This window comes from Caretta caretta, chromosome 7 (genome assembly GCF_965140235.1).
Source record: "Caretta caretta isolate rCarCar2 chromosome 7, rCarCar1.hap1, whole genome shotgun sequence".
In the NCBI taxonomy this organism is placed as follows: domain Eukaryota; kingdom Metazoa; phylum Chordata; order Testudines; family Cheloniidae; genus Caretta; species Caretta caretta.
The window spans coordinates 77,672,228-77,693,911 of NC_134212.1; the positions used below are offsets into that span (position 1 = coordinate 77,672,228).

Below are 21,684 nucleotides of genomic sequence, written 5' to 3' on the forward strand. Positions count from 1 at the left end.
TTAAAATAAATTTACCTGCAAGTTCTGTCTAGTATAGATAAAAGTCAAGATTCTGTGCTCCGCCTCAGTCTCATAATGATCGAATGTACCTACTGGGTTAACTGAAACCCACTCTCAGTGAAGATGATGGAATGAGATGCCTGTGAACATTTTAGAATGATATGCAGCTACATATATCTTTAGGTTGTGATACTTAAGGACTTCATCATCATACTGTATATATGATCACATAGCTTCAGCCAACTGCCAGTTTGTCAATTAAATAATCAGGCTGTTAAATATTTTAAATGAGCTGCGTAATTTTACTTACTTTTTTTTGCAATTTGGCATTGAGGCTTTAACTATGTGGGTAGATCAAAATCATTATTAACTACATCTCTTCTTCCTGTGTTCAGGGAGTAGGTTGATATATTCTCCATTAGACTTTACCCATTAAAAAAATTATAAAGAGAATGAAAGCCCTAGATTTTGTTTAAATGTGTTTAATATATGTGTTTACATACATCCTTCAAGACTTTTCCTACCAATACACCTTTTGTATCAATTGGTTTGTATTCAGAACTCTGCCTTTCCTACAGCAAATGCTTACACATTCACAGTTAGCCTTCTTTGCAAAACAGTTCTATATTGCATGCAGTCTGAATTTTCTCCTTTATTGGAGTCATAAGGACAGAGCTCAGCATCTGATCTAAGGACACTGTTTTTGTTCAGTGACGTCAAAAGCTATTCTAAACTGATTACAAAACGAAGTAACCTGGTTAGATACAGTTGTATCCATTGTCCGAGTATAACATGAAATTCTCCTTCAATTATCAGAGACGTCAAAATGTGTGATACATACAATGTCTTTTCCATTTATGCCAAGCTGCATAAATGGAAAAGACATTCTGAAAGAATAGTACATTTTGCAATTTATGGATTAGCAATTACCATATTATTTTTAGGAATTACTCAGTAAATTCTAAATAGAGTCCAAGATTGTGATGACTTGATTTAGAATTCAATAGTTCCTCAGACTCGTACTGGAACTGTAGTATCAATGACACAAAGTACCACTGTTTTCCTCTGAAGAGACTTTCATATTCCTTTCCACTGGTTTTCCATTCCAATCACCACATTATCTTGATAAGGGAGACTACTGGAGCTATAGTTTATACTTAGAATGTGCATGCTGCAGTTTTGAACCTGTAGCAAAGGGCTGTGCTTTAATAAAGCTTTAAATGTTAGTCTATTCACCTCTAGCATGCCAGCTTTGAATTTTTTCTTATTTAATCAACAGCTTTTAAAGGTGGGGCACTACATCCTCATTCCGCTTACTCACATCTTTTATGCCATTAGAAATTCTCCTGCCATCTACTCTTCTACATTCCAGTTCTTAAGTACCCCCTACTGTTTTATTTCTAAATAAAGACTGGGATTCAAAGTAAGCCTGAGACTGTATTATGAGTAGGGCTTGCCAGGCAAGGGCTAAGTAGTTAGCCCTGGAAAGTCCACCCCATACAGAGCTGGCAGATTTAACCACTTACCCAGGGCCCAAATGTCCAGTCTGTACATTGGGGCATTCTTACTTGCCCCAGTCCCATTTATTTCTGAGGGGGTTGCACAACCTGCTGCCAAGAAGGAAGTGGAGTAGTTTAAAGTGGTCCGAGTATAAACTAGGAAGAACAGAATGAATTAAGCAAAAGACATTTTTGGCTGAATATCAGGAACAGCAAGAGGAACAGCTGAATGCATTATGTAATAGTCTCCCAAGAGAAGCAATGGAAGAGCCATTGCTCATCTCATTTAAAAACTAGACTGGATAAAACACTGGAGAGAATACACTGTATGACCTAGTCTTGCATTAGTATTGGGTGTTTTGGGTAACAGGCAGTGGTGAGCTGGAGCCGGTTCGCACGACGGCTGTTAAATTTTGAAACAGTTTTAGAACCGGTTGTTAACCCGCTTCCCTGCAGGGGGTGCTGAGGCCTTCATGGGCTCCTGCTGGGAAGTGATGCAATTCCTCCTCCGGCCTCTGGGGGCGCTGCGCTGCAGGAGCCATGTGGGTCCTGGGCACAAGCCCTGTTGCTGCTCCCCTGGCCCTGGGGCTCCCGCTGCTGCCTGGTGGGTCCCCAGCTGCTCTGCTGGGCCTGGACTGCGTCCTGCTGCTTGGGCTGCTCTGCCCGTGAGCACCCACCACCCTGCCCTCAGCCAGCCCGTGTCTCCAGCCACCCCCTGCCCTGCCTGCAGCCAGCCCCTGCCGCACCCCCGGTACCCCCTGCCCACACCAGCCCATCTCCAGCCACCCCTGCACCCCTTGCCTGCGGCCAGCCCCTGCCGCACCCCCTGCCCTGCCTCCAGCCACCCCCTGCCTGCAGCCAGCCCCCCGCCTCCAGCCAGCCCCGTGCCCCCTGCCTGCAGCCAGCCCCTGTCACTCCCCCTGCCCTGCCTGCAAAAAGACCCCAAAAGAGACCTATAAAATCGGGACATCTGGTCACCCTAGCACACTCCCGGGGACCCACACATGTGAAACGGAGCTCATTTCTAGTTCAGGCCCATCTTTTTAAACAAGAACTTTAGGCAGGGTTAACATACATCCGTATTTTCCCAGACAGGTCAGGCTTTTTGGTTCTTAAATCACTGTCCGGGGACAGTACGGACGTATGGTAACCCTGTTGGTACAAAAAATACATACTGGGGCACATCCCTTAAATTGGAACTTTTATAGGGAACCAGTTGTTAAGATTTTGGCAGCTCATCACTGGTAACAGGTGAGCATTGTCTTTAATTTATATTATTTTTTAAGTGATTAAGATGGAGACCATGCTGTACTAAATCAATTGTACATCTGCGATATATCATAATAAAATACTATTTATCTTGCACTGCACTATTACTTGATAATTCAAATATCTGCAGTTTTTAAACTGCAAAACAACACACTTGTATATTTTGTAATTATTAAACAAAATCTCTAGTATCACAGTTAAAAATTTCTGTGTTCATGCCATGGCCATTTAGTACATAAAGCATGACACTGGATGATTGCAAACATCATTAGTTGATGGATCACTTTAGTTCAAGTTCTGAGTAACAAGCATCAGGTTAGTTTGAGTGTTTTCCACTCAAACATTTGTCATTTTGCCATTTGCCTGGGAGCAAGGTTGAAAGTGGTTCCACCAAAGCATAGGGAGGCCATTCTAAATTTTCCAAGGGATGTCTATTGTATTTGTTTTCAACAGTTTCAGCGACTTTTCATTGTGTGAGAATGTCAGATTGTGTTAATATTTTTATTACTGTATTGTGAAATAAAAAACTGCTGGAATACTGTATGCCTTGTTACATTAACTAAAAATAAGTCTAATAATATGCTTAACACAATAAATGAAGTTTGCCAGCATGAGAAGAATTAAATTAAATTCACAGAACTTTTTTCTTTTACCCAGTCTGTCTTTCAGCACTGTTCTTGTCCAGGGAATGATGTGTACAGCACTGATGCATTATAATAATTCTCTATTACCATTTCACAGGAAAACATGCACTTCTAATGGCTACATACATGTGAAATTATGATCCCAGTGACAATTTCTTACTCAGGCAGGATTTCCACTGACTTTGTATCTAAACTGTTATCCATTCATCTATCCCATATGTAGTGCTGGTAAGAAATAGCATTTATCATATACTTTACCATCTACCCTAAACTTTGTTCACTCATCCATCTCTGTCAGGATCTCTTCTAAACATTCCACACTTCGAAGCAATTTCTAATAGGTGTCGTCTTAAAGAAAAGAACAACAAAGAACAATCTCTTAGAGAAGCACTTCCTTCTCCTTTGACATCCTTTATGTGGGCTGTCCCCACATAATTACACTAGCCAGGGGTGCTGGTAGGTCAAAATTCAACTCCATACCAGTGGCAAGTTTAAAGGGCTGATATCTTGGTATCACTTTGGGCTGGAATTCGGAGTTTTTATATTACTGGAGAGGAGGAGCTTCCCAGTGGGCAACACTGTCCTCCTTCTAGCCCTTGATTCAAGATATTGTACTTTAAAACAACAATATTGACTGGAAAAGCTCTTTCAGATAATTTTTTAGAGAAGAAAATGAGTGAATTTTAAGTCTTCTTCAGACCTGCATACATGAATGCCTCATACTAAGAGAGCCTAGCCTTACAGGTGGACGGATATGAAATACTGTCAATACAAGATTTAAAAACTGAAATATTTCTTGAAAAGTGTTCCTAGTAAACTGTGTGTGCATGTATGCAAACATGGATCTAGATAGTAATCTCTCTATACATTCCATATACATGTAGAAATCTCTACATGTACATCCTGCCCAGGACTTGCTAGTATTCAGGTGCTGTATACAGATCACTAGCACAAATCTCCCATAGAACTCTTTATATGAAAGGGAGGGAGGTGGGAGTGAATGGTCTGTGAAAACTAATTTTGTGGGCTCTGTAACATTGTTTAAGAGTAAGATGTGGGGAAATATTAACTTAAAATCAAGGATGCCATCTTTTATGGCAAACAATGTATTGTTATGCTGGAAAATGTTCATGGATGCCATCAAGTGGGTTGTTGGTCTATAGGCTTGCTGAAAGCCGATGGGTAGTCTCGCTACCCTTCTTTTCAATCTAAATGGACGAAGCAATTAAGCCCATTAATGGGGAGAGATAGTAGGAGACATCTGAAGCTACTGCCCAAGGCAACTGACTGCAAGACAAAGCTTTAGCAGGGCTAAACTGTGTGGTTTAAGGTGTTTCCCTGGGACTGGTTGCAAATGCAGGGACTAAGGGTATATCTACACTTGTAGAGTTTTTGTGCTGTGATAGGGAACTGCTGAAAGTAAAGCGCTGGTTTGTGTACTCACTCAATTCCTCAGGCGTCAGAGAATGTTTACACTACTAGCACTTCCATCGCCAACGAGAACAGCGCTGTAGGGCAGCTATCCCACAGCGCAGCTCTCCCGATAGGTCTTGTGGGAAGGGGGGGCGGGGTGAGCAGAAGACATTCTGGATCCCTGCTAAGTGCACCGTGCTGCCCTGCTTCATGTCCCAGCAGCCCCATTACTTCCTTGTTTCTTTCATGGTATTTTTAAAAAAAAACAACAAAAAAGCAACCCTGCTGTCTGGCTGCTCTCTCTGCCACATCCACAAACAAAAGGAAAGGGAGCGTCAAACTTCCTGGGGTTTACGGGGGAGGGGCAGACATCCGTTTATCTTGCATCAGAGCAGCCAAGATGCTGGCCAGAGTGGTCACTTTTGGAACTGTGGGATATCCTTCAGAGGCCAAAAGGAATTTACACTGGTAGAACGTGTCTTCACTTTCACAAGAGCGCAAAAAGAACAGCAATAAGAGCTATATGCCTCTCGTGAAGGTGGTTTTCTTTTTGTGGTGAAACTTCTGAATTTCACTGCAAAAAGTCGTTAACAATTATAGACGCTCCCGCAATTTTAGTGCAAAAAAAAAAGGGGGGGGGGGCTTTTTGCGCTTTAAATGGTAAGTGTAAACATAGCCTAAGATTGCTTGGCAAGCTGTATGTGTGTGAGAGGAAAAAGACAGCAAGAGAAACCAATCATGAGCTCCTTGTGGCACAGGACTCACTGGAAAGGCAGACTTGGAAGTTGTGAATAAAAACAATTGCACCTAAGAAATGCCTAACTTGTACCAATTTCTTCTCCTCATGGAAGCAAGGCTCCAAATAGTAGCTTACCACTCAGGCCAAAGAGACAACAGTATGAAAGAAAAACTGCTCAAGCCAATTGGTAAGGTCAGACAAGTTTTAGATGTCTAGATCTGATTTTAATTTAAGGCAGCTGGTTATAGTGTATTGTCAAGGCAGCTATTCTACAGCTACTGTATATACATCTAAATCAGGGTCTTAAAATACAGACTTAGTCCTCAGCTTATGAGGTAGGGATCTGACATACAGCCAATGTGGTGGAAGTGCTGTGTACCTGTAATAAAACTGGGAGCTGTGGAGATGGTTGGGGAGCTCATGCAAGTGACTTACCTTATTCTGAGCCATTCTTGCACCTGTGGCATGAGCTATAGAGGTTATTACATTCTTGGGGCTGCAGTAATACCCATGGAACTGCTGCAGGAAGAGAGGAGGAGACTAGGGTGGGTTTCTAAGTTCCGTGCACAGAGAATGTACCTTGTGCGCACATGGTCTTCCTCCCCTTCTGATAACTATGGGTGGGTAATAATTACTGGAAAGGGTACGGTTTCTCTCCCACATTGATGCTGCCATTTTGTAGCCATCAGCCAAGTGCATTTCTCTTCCACTGTGCACATATATGTAGTCTCCCAGCTTACTGAGAGTCCCCCACTGCTCTGTAGTGCTGCCTTCATCATCATCTCAAAAGTGGGGGAAATGCAGATTAGGCAAGTGACTGAGTTTGAGAAGTACACTGCTACTTTGTGCATGTGGATGGCTGGGGTGTGGGGGCAGGGCTGGGAAAGGAAAGTTATCCATAATTGGGTAGCTCCATCCTTAGCTCCACATTATTTAAGGCATGAAGCGTTACTGCAGCAACTATAGTCTGCTATTTAATTGTGTACTTAGGGACCTTTAACCAAATCACAATAAGTGCTCTAGCACCATTTCTCCTTTACTAATCAGTCCTTGGAAGTCCCACTGACACATTACTGTGCATTATGCTAGTTATTTACTCCTAAAGTTACAGAATTTATAAAAATAAGCCCATTACAGTAGTCTCCAAGTTCAGTATAAAAAAAACCGCAAAAGTAAACCAAAAATAAGTTAGCTACACTGAAAATATTTTTAAAAAAATACTCTTAATAGCACCATCTGCCCCACACCCGCAGGCAAAAATGCCAGAAAACAGGTATGTTTTATAATGTGTTTTAAAAAAAATCTCAAGAATGTTACTAGGTGCTTTTCTTTACAAAAAAAGATATATTTGGACAAAAAATGCAAACAAACAGTTAATAGTAGTAATTGCCTGCAAAATTTTACTAAGCTATATTTGAGTCACAAGAGCAAACCAAACACTCTCCTTCCTCTCCACCCCCCGGCCCCCCCACTGCTCTCTGACTTAAAATACTTGAAATGAATTTATTTTTCACATTAGGTTTCTAGCTGCAATTCATGTCTGTGGCTGAAACACTATTGTACTGTTATTGTAAGAGAAATTTTGATAGTCCTTTATAGTGTTGCTAGTGGAAACCACTATTGTAAACACACAAAGAAAGGGGGATTAAAGGAGTCAAATTCATTCCTGGTGTATTTCCAGTGGAGACAGTGTTGTTGCCCCACAGATAAATTTGGTCCAGTGTCACTTTCCAAAGAGGACTGAAAAGGATTTATTGAAATGTTTCCATGGATTCCTCTTTATTTAGGGCCAAATTCTGCATAAAAATGTGTGTGCATGTGACACAGCCAGGAAGACGGATCTCCGATTAAAGACCCAAGCCTGGGGTGTGTCACTATTGCGAGGAACCTGTGAAATCACAAGAACTGCAACAAGCGGCAGTATGAGAGGGCCACAGGACTGCAGCAAAGAATGTGAGCTATCTTCCTTTCAGACTGAAGAGAAATTGAAGGAAGCAATCAAGCATGCACGTGTGGCTGTAAGTCTTGAGTTGGACTTTTCAGGAGGTGCCATCCAGGTGAAAGCTATGAGCATCTGATTCTGGGCTCTTTTGGAGGTATGCCCGGCCTCTGGAATAAATGGTTAAGTCTGGGACCAAGAAGAAATGAGTCCTGTGTCATGCCAGCCCAGCAATGTAAACCAAGGCTTTCAGAGATCTCCATTAACTGTGTGCTCCTCTTATTGTGAGTACCAAACTTGAGATTGCTAGTGTCTCATTTTTACAAGTGTTGAGTACTAACAATTCCAGTTAAAAATCAATGAGAGCTCTGGATATACTGTACCTTGGGGGGAAGGGGGGGATCTCAGTTGCTGGGTGTCTTGAGTTAGGCTTCCAGTTATTCAGATACTCAGAGTTAGTGGGACACTTAAAACTTGTAACCTTAGTCTCTCAGTGCCTCAGTTCCACATGTTTCAGAGTGGTAGCCATGTTAGTCTATATCAGCAAAAACAACGAAGAGTCCTTTGGGGTTAGTCTTGTTCCCCTACCTATCAGTGGTGTTGTGAAGGTAAAATTCAGTCTTGTTTGTGAGCTCAGATACTACAAGCATCATAGAAAAACCCATGAAGAAGTTAATTCTGTATTCAGTGCAGGGTTTGGATAGCCTGCAGTAAGGAAGGCCTGGGGCTATCCATCCAATGATGGGCATAAAGAAAAATACTGAACAACTTCACAAGCTGTCCTGTACACATAAGGAAGCAAAGGTCCCATATAACATAGAATGTGATCATGTAATTAAAGACTACATCATAATGCATGCCTGCAAAGGGTCAGAAATAAGGTTGCACAAAAAACCATTGTTCTGATATTTCCTGACTTGAATTTGTATTTCTAACGTTCTGTACAAAATGTAATATTTGAGATATGCTCTACAAACAGTAAAATCCAAAGATATGAATGAGCAAATGGACTATTTCTGCTCTCTGAGAGACAAGCAGTTCATGAGAATATACTGCTTAAATATTCTTCTGCATTTTGCGCAGCTAACCAAGGAGTCCTTTCAAGACAGAAAATGAGGATGGAGTGGATGAGGATGGAGCCATGAGTATGTATCCAGTAATGTCCCTTGAGCCGCAGAAGAATTTTATTGGAAGGAAGAAATTACTACAAATTAAGTCTCCCTTGCAGCACTATAATAACTAACCTGGTATTATTAGTTGAACCATTTGCCTTCATTTACCTTGATAACTAATTCCATAACATTGAGAAGGCTCTTATGATAATTTAATAATAATTCATACTATCATGTTATACATATATAAAAAATACATATTGTTTGCAGGAACTTCAAAACATACAGTAAGACTATTACACATTTATATTTTCTAACTATAAAAATGTCACCACGGATGTGCTGGGAGGGGCTCTCCGGGGCTTTAAGGTTAGATTTTAGCTACTGATTTGAGAGTTGAGCCAATGCATATTGATGACAATGAAAAGAATTCCATTTACTTTAGTAGGCCCTGAATCAGGCCCTGAATGCTGGATTTCCCTGCTTCTGGTAGAGTGCACCTTGAGGGTGGCCAGGTGTCTGGTTTTCAATCAGAATGTCTAGTTGAAAAGGGGACCTGACAGTGTTCAGTCAGATCTACTGGTCAGATACCCACAGTCCGATTACTGCTGGTGGGGAGGCACTGGGTCATCACTGGCCCCAGCTCCTACTCAGACGGGGCTCTCTACCTGCCTCCTACCTGCGTCGGGTGGTTGCAGCTCCTAGCCCTGGCAAAGCAGGCAAGTCCCTTCTGACCTGGAAGGGGGGGTAGAGGAGTAGATGGGGGAGGAGCCTTGGGGGAAGAGGTGGGGAAGGGGTGGGGCCTGAGAGGGGAAAGGCAGGGTAGGAGAGGTTCTGGCACTCCTGCTGGAGTGTCCAGTTTTTAAATATTACCAGGTTGGCAACCCTATATTGCTTCATCATTTCTGCCAGAGACCATTTATTCCTAGGGCTCATAAAAATACTGAAAAGCAGTTTTTTTTGCCTTGGGAACACATCAAGTGTTATGTGCGTCTGTGTAAAATGCCATGAAGGTAATAACCCGCAGACACATTCCTGTGCTGGATGCCCTGTGGAGGTTTTTCCACTTACAAAAAAAAGTGATATAAATACATAAAGTTAATTTTCTTGGTTCTATTGCACAGAATTCTTTTACAGTCTTTTATGAATTCCAATATTTTCCCTCCTGATATGTTTTAGTAATGTATGTTCTATTCATATCTGTTGTGCTCAAATATACAATAGAATATGATTTAAATCTCTTTATTACTATATATTTATTTATTCTTTCTGAACATATAACAAATTGAGAGGACTGAGGGACTGAAAATGATCTCGTTTTTTAAGTTTTGGGAACAGAAGAGGGTGGTTTTGGTTGACTAGCTCACAGACTGTATAAACACAGAGTGAACAATGTGCCAACTACTGGCTCAGTACGCAAATGATCCCTATTCAGGAATGTATCTTGTGCAGAAGAGCATTAATCTGCTCCTGTGTGCTGGCTGGCTCCCCTCCCCCCAACCTCTCTGACAGATTGTTCATGGCTAGAAGCACACATCTGTACAGGGAGGAGTGGCTGCATCAGGGGGCATGTGGGCATGTGTGGATTTAGATACCACGCTTGTCCTGACCCTGGGGCCCTCCCCATCACATGCCTCTGCAGATTTTTGCAAGGAAGCAAGTATTTCAGTGGACAACCCCACCCTGCACTACTTTCAAAAATGGGACATAGGACCTTTTGAAAATTTTACCCTAGGTCAAAAGCCACTCAATTTGGGAAGCTGTTTATTGTGCTAACTTCACAATAATGCAGAACTCTTACCTATTTTTTTGTTCATTTAATGAAGAATTTAGAATGATACCAGTTTCTGATTTTTTGTTTTTTTAAACTGAAAGCATGATTGATTCTGGGGTTGTTTTTTTTTTTTTTTTTCAGTTAAACTTTTCAGTATAAGCAGCTTTCCAACATAGGATCTATCTGTGTTTAAGACATCTGAACAAGGATTTGCTGGACCTAAATCTAATTGTAACAGACAGTGATAAATGAAATGAGAAGTTACTTTTTTCTAGTAACAAGTCTATACTCACCTCACCAGAAGAGAAAAAAGAGTGTTCATATCCATTGTTAAGAGCTTGGTCAAAAGACAACTTTTCCTGTGTTTCTTTACTGTAGTTCCCCTAGGAAAAAAACAAATGCCATAACTTTTACCATGATCACACTAAAATAATAATATTCATATACTATACCAATAACCTTTCTTATGGTTAATTTTATCTTAGAAAAATGTCTGGTCACTCCTCTAGGTGAATAAACAGTCTTTCAAACACATTCAGTATTACAGGTTGACCCAATGTTAATGTTAAAGCACTTTAACCACTCACTCCACCTGCTCTGAATAAACCAGGGGTAAACAGATGGGCTTTGGAATGTGACCTGAGGGTTTACACACTCAAGCTCTGTTGAAACAAATTTGTTTTCTTTGGGAACTAAGTAATGAAGTGAGCATCTAGACTCTGGAGTATATGTTTCTCTGGATTTGCCTCTGGAATATTTATTGATATTAGAGCACTAAGAAGAGGCTAGACAATGTAAATTAGTGACATTACATTACATTTCTAAATCAAATCAAAAGAAAGGTATATGTACTCCATCTTAGCATTTTCTATGGAATCCATCACTGTAGCATCAAAGTGCTACATAGGTAATTAGATCTTTATAGGCCAATCTGTAGTGGACTTCATGGAGTTTTCTGTGCTTTATCCACATCTTTGTAAGGTGCATATATATTTAACTCAAAGAGGAGGTCTGGTATCATGCCCCAAAGGTAGCAAGGCACCATATTAGTCTCGTCTTCTCTGAAATTTGGCTCTGAGGAGATAGAGCATCTGTGTTTCCTCCACCCTTAGCCCTAGTTGCAGTGAATTACAGAAATGTAACCGAGAGGCAATAAACATATGGATTACTGTCGCCAGAACCTCATCCAGGAAGAAGAATTGAAATCTGTTAGACTAAATATAGAAGACATTTTTCACTCCAATGCTACCCAGTTATGAAGGTTCAATGGGTCAGCCAGAGGCTTCGTACCAGTTTGACAAATGGAGGTAAAGGGCAGACCTCTTTAATGGAAGGAGAGGACAGAGGCCTGCTTAATACTTCTAATCATTTCAACTATCTAATCTGCAACATTTCAATCTAGGTGAAGTTTGAGTCAGCTGTTTCTGATCCAAACGCTCATCTTCTGTAGGCAATGTCACATGCTTGTGATGGCATTGGTTGTGTCCATGGAAAGTTAGATATATAGCTGGATGTCCCTGGTGTATTATTGGCAGTGGAGCTAGTGGCATCCCACCACTCCTCCAAATAATCTCATGTATACCAACTGTGCAGCGTACTGCAACCTCTCCTTCTCATGCCTCCTTGACTTTAACTTTCAATCCTGCCATCTCTCCAAAGCTCTACTCAAAATTTGCTCTCACATGCTTCTGTGAGGTGCATATCTGGCCCCTCTTAAACCCTCCACTGATACCTATTGTCTACAGATCAAGTTCCTCCATGTCTTACTCCTGAGGGAATTCTGCGCCAAAAATTAAAAATTATGTGCACAATATTTAAAAATTCTACAAAATTCTGCAAATTTTGTCAATAAATAAATGTGGCTCCAGCATGGCAGTGGGGAGCACAGACCATTGGCTGCACTGAGGTAGGAGATCACCCTGAAGCCCCCACCTCCCCCAGTATAGGGATTCGGCAGTGAGGCTGCACCTGACCCTGACACAGTGCAAGGGCTGGGCCTGCCCCAGAAACACCCTGAGACCCTGCCCCTCTGCACCAGGTGTGGATGGACAGGCTCAGCCCAGCAGGATCCAAGTGTGGAGGGATCCAGGTGTGGGATGAGAGGTTTCAGTGTGGTGCAATCTGGGGGCGGGCGGTTCAGTGGGAAATCTGGATGCATAGAGGCTCATTGAGGGGTTCTGGGTGCAGGGGCAATGGGACTCTGTTGGGGATCCAGGTGAAGTTGGTTGGGGCTCAGTTGGCGGGTTTCGGTGTGGGGAGACAGGGCTCGGCAGGGAGTTCTGGGTCTGAGGGGCTCAGTGGGGGGGGGTACGGGTGCTGAGGGGAGTAGAGCTTGATGGGGTGGGGGTTCAGATGCAGCTGGTTGGGGATTAGTGGGGTGAGGGTCTGGGGGGCTCATTGGAGGGGTCCAGATGTACGGGGGTAGGGCTTGTCAGGGTGAGGGTTTGATGGACCTGCTTAATGGAGGACCCCTGCTGCTGCTAAGGGGATGCTGCATGCTGGGCTCCCATTTCTCCTGTGAGTCCCCATCCCCTTTTTCTTTTCCATCCCACCCCCACCCCCACATGCCTCTCCCCCTGCCCTATTCCACCTCCTCTTCCCCCCACCCCTCACCCACTCTTCTCTTGTTTCCCCACCCCACCTTAGCCAGCCCCACCACGGGCACTCACTGTTGCACAGAATAGAAAACAGGAAGGCTTCCAGCACACAGAAGGGGAACACGACTGGTACTAGGACCCAGGAGGCGGTGTTCAGCTACAGAGTCAGGGGAGCAGAGACACAGAGCCTCCATCAGTGGGGCAGCTCTCCACTTGCAGAACAAGAGGGGGCAGTGGCATGTAACCCCATGTGCCCCCCATGCTTTGCCTCTGGTTGGAGCAGGGCAAAAAAACTGCACCCATGGTTCCCCCCAGCTTCTCTTTGCTTCCCTGCCGTTTTCTGCAAGGAAACATAGGAAATCTGCAGGGGGTGGGGGTGTTTTCTGTGGGTATGCAGTCCTGCAGAATCCCCCCTGGAGTAATATCTTAGCTCTCTTCTACTCTTCTGCACTCATCTCCTTTTGCTCCCTCTACCACCCAGGACACTCCTCTGACATGCTTTTTATATCCTTCCCCCACCGCTGCCTTCTTTCAGGTGGCTCCATTTGCCCAGAACCCCCATACTCTGGCAGCTACACTTCACCCTAGGTTTCTTTAAGTTCCTTCTCCAAACATGCTTCCCTTATTTAAAAACCAACCAAAGACAAACAACAAAAACAAGGCACAAAACACTTGTGCATGCATCAGTACCTCAGCAACTGAATTATCAGACAGTTGTCACACGTAGTCAACTGCCCTTTTGTAAATGCATCTTTAAGCTATGAATATTTTTTCCCCTTAATATAGATGTCAGACTTGCAGGTCTAATTTTCAGTCTCATAGAGCTTCCCTTTTAAGAAGGGATTGTTATTGATTCATCTCAATCCTGAATGCATATCACCTGTAGACTAACCCAGTGTGTCATCTGCTTTTATCTTATCCAAATACGTGCTTATCACTGTTTCAACAATCTTTTCTCCAATTTGACCTCATTAGCACCCATAAACACATCCTTCATAGAAGCATTATCAAGGTTCTACGGACCCAAATAGAACTGCAAAGTCCACCCTCTTAAAACAATTAGCTAATTCATAATTTCTTTTTCAGGAAATCAATAATTATTTACACTGTTGCCCTCTGATTTTTCTCATTCACAACTCTACGCATAAATACTCTTGTCTTAATATTATACCTCATGCTGCTTCCAAGATCCACAGATATTCCCTTCCTGTATGGAAACAGTGACTCTGCCCCTCTGTGGTAGCAATACCTGTGGACCCCGTGGAGGGTTCTCTACAGTCTGGGAATCAGCATGAGGAAAGGAGGTAGGCTGGACAATGGAGTGGGTAGGCAGGCATGGAACTTACACTCCCCTTCCCCCTTGCTCTGTAGAGCTCAGGATGGGAAATAATTCAGCTAGGGATGTGTTAAGTGGCCCACTTGTCCCTAGGGAATCTTCTTTTAATTGGGGAATCTCGTGCCAGCTAGGTTGAGGCAGCCACTGCCAAGGCAAATAGGACCAGAACTGATGCAGAGGATCTCTGTACAGAATGCCTGGCCCTGTAAGATTCCTCAGTCAATGTGTAATCTAGGAGACCTGCTGGGTTTGTGGGCAGGCCCCCAGCCTCTTATGCAGTGGGCAATCTATTCCCTTGATGGAAGAATAGTAAACTTCACAAGGAAAGCCTCAATGTGATTTTTCTCCTCTAATTTTCCTCCCCCTGCCGGATGCGGTGACAGGGTCTATTTTTCCTCCACAAAATACCATTTACATTTCCTATGTTCTTCCTCTTAGCAAACTAAAAATTCTGCAGAATTTTACTCTATGACTCCATAGGATCTGCTTTTTACTCCAAATTTAAAAAACAAACAAACACACACACAATGTGGATAGGTGACAAGTTAAAGTTTTCTGGAACATTACACATGCGCTCTGTGCCATCTCTCATACCTCTTCAATAAGCTTTAGTCAATTTTCATCTATAGCAACCCTTACTTATAAACAATTATCAATTTTGCTTAATACTTTTATTTTTATCAAATTTTGCCTTTAAAGTTAATTTAACCTAAAATTCCTCCAATGGTGGAAGTGTGGAACCTTATTAAAAAGTGATCACTATCTCCCAAGCTATCCTTAATAAAGACCTCACTTATTAAATTCTTCATACTGGACAATAGCTTGTCGTCCTCTAATTGTGTATACTGAATGAAAAAGTGATCCTTCACTAAAGTCAATGAAGCCCCTTCCTCTGGCACTTCCTTTAAAAAAAATACAAAATTTATGCTTTAATATTCCAGACCTGTGGTAAATTAAAATCTGTGGTTATCACTGTAGTGCTTAATCTAATGGTTACCTACTGCATCTCTCCCCTAAAATTTCAAAGAATAGTTCGTTATCCTGATCCAGAAGGGGATAACTACTTCCTGCAAAAAATACTTGGCTCCTTGCCACTCAGCATTTCAATTTTAACAATTTGTGCCCATAACTGAAGATCCCTTTTCAAATAAAATGTAAAAAGAATCCCCAAATCCACATATTTGATTACATGTAATGTAGAGGTTCCTAATACCCACTAACAAGGTCCTACAACAATCCTTTGCAACTCCCCTGCAACCAGTTACTTGGAAACAGGAAGGTGTTGGGATTTCTACCAATTGCTGTTCCTGCACAGTGACTCAGTCTTTCATATCCACATCTGGCTATTTAGCATTTTATAAATTTGAAGCTCCACCCCCCCTCAGCTCCTGTAAGAAGGTGCTTTGCCTCTTTATTCTGCTACCTACTGACAGCTGCAAAAGGAGAGAATATACACTACATTTCTCCTTCCTCATAGCTTCCTAAGAATAGGAGAGGGAGAAGAGAAGGTCTCAGTCTCTCTCTCAAGAGCAGAGTAGTAGAGAGAGAGAGATCCTCCTTAGTCAATAACTCTGCAGCTCATAACTTTCCTAAGAATCAGCAGCATTAAACAGATATGATTCACGATAGTTTCTTTGCCAACAGGATTCAGAACAGCAATGGTCAAACTGACCAAAGTCTTGTAGATTTCACGCTGCAGTTTCCTGAAAAGCTGTGAGCTGCAACTGCTGATTTGGAGCAGTCTGTTTGCAAACTCAGGAAGACAGCAGTGCGCCAGTTTGAATTTGAGAGATTATTGTCACAACTGTAAGTGGTAGAGGGTGTGTGTGTGTGTGTGTATGTATAAAATGAAAACTCAGATTCTGTAGCAGTTGATGGTACAGATCCTTTCACTCACCAGGACAAGGCTTCTCCTCATCCAGAGCAAATGAACTTTCTACTCTATACTCATAGGCGTAACCCTGGATCTCCACTAACTCATCCATGCATTCTATTTGGGGGCAGCACAAAGATCTCTTGTGCACTTGCTCTGTCAACTACTCACCTTTCCCCCAGATTCTCTGAGTGGTATTATTGAAAGTTTTGAGCCAGCCCTCTACACCCATGGGATCTTTCATTCATATAGTGCAGTGATCCACCAACAGTTTTAGGCTTTGAACATTTTTTTTTCTAAACATCAGAAACAGACCTTTGTTCATGCAATGAATGCTATTCCAGTAGTGTGTAAACTCACATTATCTTTGTGCATGCTAAGTTAAAACAATTTACTGAGTTTCACACAAAGTGGATTTTGTAAGTGTCTGAGGACCAACAGGAGTGCTTAGTTTCCATTATGAGGTCTCTTGACTAATATGGTGAAACAAAATAGGAAGAAGTTTAAGTTTTGATAATAGAGTTTGCAAGACATTTGTACTAGCTAAAAAAAATATAATATGGAAGTGCCCCCCACAAACCATTCCCTTTTTCTAATCAAGTCATATATCAGGGTAATTAATAATTTTTAATATATACAATTTAAACAATGTTTAACTGGAATAACTAAAACTACTTAAGAAAAATTCAAATGTGCAGTTTTATAGTAGAATAATTATTAGTGCAGTTTTATAGTGGAATTACAGTTCTGCCACATTGTTTGATTTGTTGGCTTTACCGCTGAAAGGAACCTTGACAATTAAGTCACAACCTCATAGTAAAAGGCATACTTTGTTCTTTGAGCAAGATGTATATTTACACTAAATTCCTAGAATGTTTATTGGTTTTCTCAGCTGACTTACCAAAGTTTGCCAACTTCTCAATAATGTGAATACAGTTTTGTCCAGAACCAGAAGTTAAACTGTGACAGTCTCCCCAGTGCACAGGGATACTTTTTCACTAAACACCATGTTTCACTACAAATTCAATATACATTACTTCAGTAGAGTTAATTTAGCTTAAGCCAGTTTTAGAATAGTAAACTGGAAAACAAACTGTAAAAGGTTAATTCAAAAAATTTAAGTTACCATTTTTTTCATATTTCACACTGGTGTCTGCTTATGCCTGCTATTGATACTTTCAAAACGTGTTTTTTAGAGTCATGCTTTAACTTTTCCTGTTTAAAAAACAACAACAGCCTGTTCTGAAGCCACTGACTGCTAGAGACGGCAGAAAGCATTAAGGAAGAGTAGAAAACAGTGGGAAAGTGGAACTAAATAAATACATTTCTTTTTCGGAGACAGGTCACCTACTGTATACTAGATACATACTAAATAAATGGAAAATATTCCTGAAGTCTGTTTTATATTTTCTCTTGGCCCATTTAAGACAAGAAGTTATTTCCTAGATTCCTAGCTATTACCTATCACAGATGGTTACATCCATTCTTACTAGTGGTCTTCAATACATTTTTGAACCCTTTTTAAGATACACTACCTATTGCAGATGAATACAGGGTACAATGGAGCAAATCAGAATTTTTGTGACAAAAATAAAGAAGGGCTCAAGGGACTTTGTGCAAGTACGAAAACACCCAGCCAGCCTGGGCTCCCAGAGATCAGTATCTTTCTGAGCTGTGCGGAGGGAAAGCTCAAGAGGTCACTTATCCCAGGGTTCCCGTTGCCCAGGGACGGGGATCAGCGGGAAGTCTCTCCATAGGTGCATATCACATCCCCCTGAACTCCAGAAATACACGGGAATCTGCTACCCAGTGCCGGGCTCGCTCGCTCGCTCGCTTCCTGCCGCCCTTCGCCTGCTTGGCTTAGCTCCGCACCCGAGCCCCAGTCCCAAGCAGGCAGCTGAAGCCCGGCCAGGCAGGCTGCCGCAGCCCGCGTCTCACCTGCTAGGAGGCGTCAGGATGCAGCCCGCAGGCGGGGAGGGCAGCGGCCAGTCACGGGGCGGCGGGAGCTTGTCAGCCGCTTTTGTAAGCTGCGGGCGCAGCAGCACCTCCCAGTGCCGGAGAGTTCGCCGCCGCCGCGCGCCCGGTGCGGCCCAGCCAGCCAGCCAGCCCCGGGGGCGGGCTGCGAGGAGCCGTCACGTGCCCCGGCGGCCACCTGGTCCCGGGGCTGCGCTTGGCAGAACAGCAGCAGCTGCTGAGCTTGCTCCTGAGCTGAGGACGGTTCTTGAGTTCTCCCTGTCCCCCTACTCCGGCATTCAGTCCCCCATCGCTCTGCAGGGCTGGGGGGGGCCTCTGGTCAGACCTCCCCCATTAGCCACGCCGCCCTGCTGAGAGGAAGGAAAAGGCTGGGGCCCGGGGCAACTCCTTCCCCTGGGGGCATGAGAGAGGGGCCAGTGTCTAGACAAAACCGCCTCATTGTCTATCTGCACCAGAAGCGACTTGCAGTAGCACTGACAAGGTTAATTGTCATCGCTAATTAATACTTGGCTGGAGAGTGTCCTGGAGGTGCCAGGTACCAAAGAGCGTCACACCCCGTCTGGCGGCTGGTTGTCATGAATTTAACATGGATCTTAATTTTAAAGGCCAGAAAAATCATATGCTGCTTCTTTAAATAGGCTGCTTGTAACTAATTCAAGAACAGTCACTAGGGTAATTGTTTCAGGGGATTTGCTCAGCCTCAGCTAATCCATTTATTCCTGATGGAAAAGCCAAAGGAAACTTCTCCCCACTTTCTTCCCCAAAATATCTCCTCCCCTCCCATGTTAAGTAACTTCCAGTGCAGGCAGCAGCTCCAAGGGTTTAAAAATCAGGATTCAGACTGCTCCCAAAGTGATGAGTGAGTTGGAATGAAGAGATTTAGAAGAATAATTCTTCTACTTTTTTTGTTTTTGTTTGTGATCCTTTGAGATTCACATTACCAAACCTTTCATTGCAACTATTTGGGCTAACAAATTTATTTGAGCACAAGCTTTCGTGAGCTACAGCTCACTTCATCGGATGCATGTAGTGGAAAATACAATGGGGAGATTAATATACATAGAGAACATGAAACAATGGGTGTTACCATACACACTGTAAGAAGAGTGATCAGGTAAGGTGAGCTATTACCAGCAAAAAAGGGGGGCGGGGGGGAACCTTTTGTAATGATAGTGAAGGTGGGCCATTTCCAGCAGTTGACAAGAACATCTGAGGAACAGTGTGTGGGGGGGAGGGGGTAATAAACATGGGGTAATACTTTTACTTTGTGTAATGACACATCCACTCCCAGTCTTTATTCAAGGCTAAGTTAATTGTATCCAGTTTGCAAATTAATTCCAATTCAGCAGTCTCTCGTTGGAGTCTGTTTCTGAAGTATTTTTGTTGAAGAATTGCCACTTCTAGGTCTGTAATCAAACGACCAAAGAGCTTGAAGTGTTCTCCGACTGGTTTTTGAATGTTATAATTCTTGACGTCTGATTTGTGTCCATTTATTCCTTTACGTAGAGACTGTCCAGTCTGGCCAATGTACATGACAGAGGGGCATTGCTGGCACATGGTGGCATACATCACATTGGTAGATGTGCAGGTGAACGAGTCTCTGATAGTGTGGCTGATGTGATTAGGCCCTATGATGTCCCCTGAATAGATATGTGGACACAGTTGGCAACAGGCTTTGTTGCAAGGATAGATTCCTGGGTTTGTGTTTTTGTTGTGTGGTTGCTGGTGAGTATTTGCTTCAGGTCTGTAAGCAAGGACTGGCCTGTCTCCCAAGATCTGTGAGAGTGATGGGTCGTCCTTCAGGATAGGTTGTCGATCCTTGATGATGCGTTGGAGAGGTTTTAGTTGGGGGCTGAAGGTGATGGCTAGTGGCGTTCTGTTGTTTTCTTTATTGGGCCTGTCCTGTAGTAGGTAACTTCTGGGTACTCTTCTGGCTCTGTCAATCTGTTTCTTCACTTCAGCAGGTGGGTATTGTAGTTGTAAGAATGCTTGATAGAGATCTTGTAGGTGTTTGTCTCTGTCTGCTACTCTGAAACCTATTTGGGCTAGAAACTTAATTTTTTAAAAATGAAAGCTGAGCTCACAGTCACATAATTCCCAGAACTGGGGTTTTAAGAAGAGCAAACTTGAAGAAGCTCGTAAGAAAAGTGAAATCTGCAAATTTTTGCCAGATAGTGCCCTAGGGCAATGAAAGTTCCTCTCCTCCTCTTTAAGGTTCCCTCCAAAGGACACTTGCACCTGACAGAGCCCAATGCGCCACACAGAGGTCCTTACTACGGGATCTGATTGCAGGTTCAGGGCCTATATTTTTCTGTGTTTAATAATATTATCTGCTAAATACATTACATCATGCTCTTCATCTCAGTCTGTAGCTTTAAGGAGATTTTGCATGACTTCCCCTTTCTGAAGGCCTGAAGAACAGCTCTGGAGCTTGAAGGCTTCCACCTTCCTCCAACGGAAGTTGGTCCAAGAAAAGATATTACTTCACCTACCTTGTCTGTCCTTTTCACTAATGAATCACAATACTAAAGCCATTTACACTTTTCTTGATGATATCTTACAGCTGCTTATCTATAATATGTTAAACCCTCTCTTAAAGAGGCCATCTGTGTGCAGGTATAAGCACTCTGGTAACTACACAAATTAAGAGCATGGAAAGTGTGGGCTGTACAGCATGTTATCTGCTGAAATGAAGGGGTGTGATGAGTGGAATGGTGACCTTGACTGCTATGTGGGAGACCTGGCTTTGATTTCTGGTCTGTTTCTTGTTTGTCAGCTCTGCAGGAGCTTTGAGGACTGTGGAGCTAGTACACTAACCCCCTCATGGAGGGTGGTTGTGCTTCACCTCACTCAACGGTGACAGTTCAAGCTGAATGAGGACTGGCGCTTCCAGGCTCAGTCGGGAATCTTCCCCATTGCTTCTAGGCAGGAAAGATGATGTTGTGATGTAGGGCCAGAGAATGGAAGCCATAGCAATCTGTAACAGGGATGATTTAAAGTTAATGCAGACTTGACCTAATGCTGATTTCCAGCTTGCACCCCAGAAAGGGAGAACTTTTCCTTTACAGCATTGCTAACCACAAATGTTTAAAAATCATGAGTCAGGACCCTCCAAATTCATGAGATTAAAATAATGATACATTTGGGGTTCTTTGGATATGCTCTGTATTTTTTGAATGTTTAGCATTGGACATAATCATACGACTTCAGGAACAGGTCTTCAAGAAAAACCTCCAAACAGCATGAGACTCTCAGTAAAATCAGGGTAGCAACATAGTTACATGTTGAGACTTTGGATAAATCCTGAAAAAACAATGACCTTTATCTGATCTGCTATTCCCAGAAAAAGACAGGCCTTTTTTGTTGGATGGTTGGTTATACCCTGTGAATGGGAGATTTGTCGTGTTTGGGTGTAGGTTACTTAGGGGTCAGTCCTGAGACCGGTTTTGTTCCACATCTTTATCAATGATCTGAATGATGGGATTAATTGCACCCTCAGCAAGTTCCCAGATTAC

At 42.7% G+C, this 21,684-nt stretch overlaps 1 protein-coding gene across 4 annotated transcripts in view; it reads right to left on the minus strand.

The window, feature by feature from the left end:
* The window catches only part of RHOBTB1 (Rho related BTB domain containing 1), an 83,603-nt gene extending 65,324 nt beyond the window's left edge, over positions 1 to 18,279 (minus strand). For all 4 annotated transcript variants that reach the window (XM_075130819.1, XM_048858195.2, XM_048858194.2 and 1 more), the window contains exons 1-2: positions 18,134 to 18,279; positions 10,683 to 10,772 (exon numbers count right to left, since the gene is read on the minus strand). The gene's annotated coding sequence lies outside the window, so the exon portion shown is untranslated. The remainder of the gene's footprint in view (positions 1 to 10,682; positions 10,773 to 18,133) is intronic.
* Positions 18,280 to 21,684: the final 3,405 nt, after the last annotated feature.